Source organism: Empidonax traillii, unplaced genomic scaffold (assembly GCF_003031625.1).
Source record: "Empidonax traillii isolate 1590-97213 ecotype Southwest subspecies unplaced genomic scaffold, ASM303162v1 scaffold1694:size78175, whole genome shotgun sequence".
Lineage (NCBI taxonomy): Eukaryota > Metazoa > Chordata > Aves > Passeriformes > Tyrannidae > Empidonax > Empidonax traillii.
This window is the reverse complement of record NW_020956887.1, coordinates 8,288-12,513: the sequence shown is the minus strand read 5'-3', so window position 1 is coordinate 12,513 and position 4,226 is coordinate 8,288. Positions and strand designations below refer to the sequence as shown.

Genomic DNA, 4,226 nt, shown 5'->3' with positions numbered 1-4,226 from the left:
GATGGTCCCTGATCTTTGCCCAGGGGGTTCAAGGGGTCACAGAGGACCCAAGTCCCAACAGATCTCCAGGTTTTCCAGTCACCTGCACAGAAGCAGAAAATGATTCTGCAGCAACTCAAGGTTTCTAAGCAGTGAATTCCAGAGGACAGAACGATGCCCTGTTCCATTTTTGTGAGATGCCAAAGCCCCACTGGCACAGCAAAGGGTTTTCCAAAACTTCCACGACAATCAGAAAGCCCCAAATCCCCCCATACCCATAAGCAGAGGAAATCCCTTCTCCAGCCAGGCCTGCCATGCAGCTGCCCTGGAAAGCTTTGTCACCGAGGCAGGGACAGATCCCTCAGCCAGCTCTGATGTGGTCACTGACCTCAAATAACCACCCAGTGCTCCGGGCTCGGCCCTGATGCACCAAATCCCTTCCTTCCCCCAAACAAAGAGCAGTTCAGCTCAGAGCACCAAACACCAGTGAAAGGAAAACACACGTGAAAACGCTTTGATTTGGGTTTATAACCCTCGCTCCCTTTCCAAAGGTGAGACAAAAAAGAGCTGCAGAGACAGAAAACCCTCCCTTGGATCAAACCAGGGTCAGGCACCGAGGAAACACTTGCCAAGGACAGCAGAGCCAGGCCCAGGGAACTACAAATCCCCTCAATTCAGCCCCTGGCAGGGGGAACAGGCAGGTGGGCTCCAACCAGACATCCCAGATGGAACAGCTGCCACTTCCCAACAGCTGCCAGGAACCAGCTCGTCCCCCTGGCTGAGGGTTATTAATAAATGGGAGGGAGGGGATCCCACTAGACACACTCCAGGGGCATCAGCCCAACCCCTCCCAGCAGCAGGAGCTCCGTGAACATGGAAAGAACCCCCTGTGCCAGTGCCAGGGGGTGCCACATCCTCCCACGCCATCCAGAGCTCCGAGAGACGGCACCTGGATCTGTATGGAGCCCACACCTTGTTCCCTCTAACTCAGCCCAAACACAGCGTTCCACTCGCTCCTTAAAAACCCAAACACCCTCCTCCCCGCCTCCCAAAAATGCCCCTGTGTCAGAGGGGCAGGGATTCCCAGGGCACTGAGCAGCCAAAGCTCCCACGGGTCGGTGCACAGGCCTGGACACGAGCACGGCCCCGGGAGCACAGCTGGAGGCCCAGGGCAGTGTCTGACCCCTCACCACCTCCCAAAACACCCTACAAAGATGTTGGAAATGCAAGGAGTAACTCTGCTTGGTGACAACCCATTCTAATAGGAGAGATCTGTGGCCTGATGAGAACAGAACTACTGAAACAACACACAATATCAGAGATAAACGAGCAATAATACAATAAACAGCAATTGCCCAGTTTACTTCAGAACTATGAATTCCTCATTAACTGGGGTCTTCCACACTACTGCTAAAACCTCTTTCTTAATTGTACTCTAGAGACACAAAGAACCCTCCAATATTGGTTACTTCCTAGAGACACAAAGATGTCTCCAATATTAATGACTCATTTAATCTAGAGACAAGAACAAGAAGGTGTGTAATTGCAATTCCCCAACTCTCTCCTTGCCCATTGTCCTTCTGAATCCTTGACCAAGCTTGGTGCTGCTCTTGGAATTCTCTCCAACCGGTCCCCTGTGTCCCTGGAGCTCCCAGAGCTGGACACACCAACTCCCACTGATGGCTTCAGCACAGAGGTGCCCAAGCACCCGTTTTTAGGAGAATAAACTGGACAAAAGTCACTTATAATCATCGTGTCCCTCCCTGGGAAAGCCACGCACCCACAGCAGGATGAAAACAGACACGAGATGACCCAGAGTGCTCTCACTGCACACCCAGAGAGGAATCAACGCTTCCCTCCGGAGCATTAAGGCTAAACCTGGCAGCATGAGCTGCCTTGTTTCCCACAACTAAAATGACGTTCCATTTTTAAAAAGGATTTTCACACCAAAACCCTGAAATCCGCTTGCCTTGTAAGGATTTCTCCTTAGCCCAACTCTGACCACCTCCCAGGGTCGACAGAAATGAGGATCTAAACTTTATAACCGGTTTTCATGGAGGAGCTTTCCCTGGCACACCGAAGGGAAGCTGCACTCCTGCCCCACACCCAACCTGCCCTCCAGGACGCAGGAACAGCCCGGGGGTGCTTTGGGGCCGCAGCCAGCACAGCTCAGGGGTCAGGGAGGTGCTGGGTCCCCCTCAGGGCAGGTCTGAGGCTGTTCCCAAGCTCTGCTGTGCTCCCGGGGGTGTTCAGTCCCGGGAATCACACACAACGACGCTGCTCCTGCACAGTCTGGAACAGCAGCAAAGCAGCTCCAAACCAGAGCCAAACTCCCGAAATCTCCTGTTCCGGTTCCTTCTCCACACAAAGAGCTCGAGCTGCCGGTTCAAGCTGCAGCTCCGACCGTCTGCGGCTGCTGGAAGGAGCTGGAAGGACCGGAAAAACACACCTGAGCCTGCGCTGCTTCCAGCCCAGTTCACATTCCCGGCTCGGATTCCAGCTCAGGGCACACAAAGAACCCAACCCACAGCCACGGCAAAGCTCAGCCGCTGACACCGGACCCGCCGAGGAGCGGCGGGACGGCCCCGAAACCGGGTAAATCCCGAGATTAAGGCACCTCGAGGCCGCCCAGCATCCCCTCAGATCCAGCCAAGGCTCCCCTGCGATCGTTACATCGCGGTGCAAACACGCCGGGAAGTTGCGTCGGGTGGGTTTCCAAGGCTCAGGGGTTCAAATGAAGTTACAAAATCACCACACGGGGAAAAAACCCACAACAAACACTTGAAGAAAGCGAAGGAACAGCGCACCAAGTGCGCGAGGGAGGAGGAGGAGGAGCCCGAGGGGTGCGGAGCGAGCGGTGCCGGTGCCGCTCCCGCACAGCGAGCCCGGCGCCACACGCGGGGCTCCGGCGCGGCTGCGAGCGGCGAGAACGGCCCCTCGGTTTGCTTTCTCTTCCCTTTTTCCAGCTCCCCGACACCTCCCGGGCGCGGCCGCAGCGAAACCGAGCGGGGCCGGGACCTGCCCGCGTAGGAGAGTCACGGCCCCGGGCAGCAGGCACCGGGGGCGGCCCGGGGGTACCGGGGGACACAAACACGGCCGCGGGGAATGGCCCGGGGCTGCCTCCGACACGGCCTCACATCCATCGCAGCGCCGAGCCCCCCGTCCCGTCCCGTCCCGCCCGGTCCCCGCCGCCCCCGCCGGGCCGCACCTTCTTGTAGTGCTTGCCCAGCCACACGCGGACCGAGTCGAGCTGGGACACGGTGTCGGGGCTCTCCCAGAACTTGCCGGCGGGCCCGCCGTCCTTGCGGCGGGCGGCTGCGAGCGCGGGGCCGGGCCCGCCCGCCGGGGCCGCCGCGGGGCCGCTCCCGGGGCCTCCGCCCGCCGCCAGCGCCGCCGCCGCCATTGTCCCCGCGCGCCCCGCGCCGCGCATGCGCCGCGCACCGCCCAGCCCCGCCCACCCGCGGGGGCGCGCACGGAACGGGAGCGGGAGCGGGAGTGGGAATGGGGGAGCGGGAACGGGATCGGGAATGGGATGGGAAATGCCATCGGGAATGTGATCAGGAACATGCTTGCTCGGGAATGGGATCAGGAATGTGATTGGGGAACGGCATTGGGAACGCGCCTGGGATTGTGCTCAGGAACACGACTGGGAACGCGATTGAGAACGCAACCAGGAACGCGCTGGCGAACGTGATTGGGAATACGACTGGGAATGCGACTGGGAATGCGACTGGGAATGCGAGCGGGCACGCGCCGCTCCCGTGCGCCCCGCCCCGCCCCGCGGCTCCGCCCTCAGGCCCCGCCCACCCCCGCGGCCCCTGCGCGCGCGCTCGGGAGACCCCGCGGGTGCCCCCCAGGTCCCCTCCGAGCGGTCCCGGCTGAAGGGGCAGGGCGGGCGGGAGCGGGGACAGACACAGGGACAGACACACGGACAGGGACCGCCCGGGGACACACATAGGAACAGGGACTGCCGGGGGACACACACAAGGACAGGGACCGCCCGGGGACCACTCCCGGGATGCTCCGTGAAACAGCAAAAAAGGCTGTGAGTGCCCTTCCACTAGCCCGGGTTGCTCCAGCCTGGCCTTGGACACTTCCAGGGATGGGGCAGCCACAGCTGCTCTGGGCAGCTCCCAGGCCGGAGCCCCCGGGGCTGCAGCATCTGCTCCGGCAGCTCTTCTGCCGCTCGGCACTGGGATCGGGGTCGGCACTGGGATCGGGGTCGGCACTGGGATCGGGGTCGGCAC

General features: G+C 60.9%; 1 protein-coding gene across 2 annotated transcripts in view; it reads right to left on the bottom strand.

Moving 5' to 3' along the window:
- The window catches only part of SMARCC1 (SWI/SNF related, matrix associated, actin dependent regulator of chromatin subfamily c member 1), a 57,539-nt gene extending 54,221 nt beyond the window's left edge, over positions 1 to 3,318 (bottom strand). Inside the window, exon 1 of one of the 2 annotated variants that reach the window (XM_027908398.1) lies at positions 3,188 to 3,318. The gene's annotated coding sequence lies outside the window, so the exon portion shown is untranslated. The remainder of the gene's footprint in view (positions 1 to 3,187) is intronic. The other variant, XM_027908396.1, reaches the window with a different exon arrangement.
- Between the last annotated feature and the right edge of the window lie 908 nt (positions 3,319 to 4,226).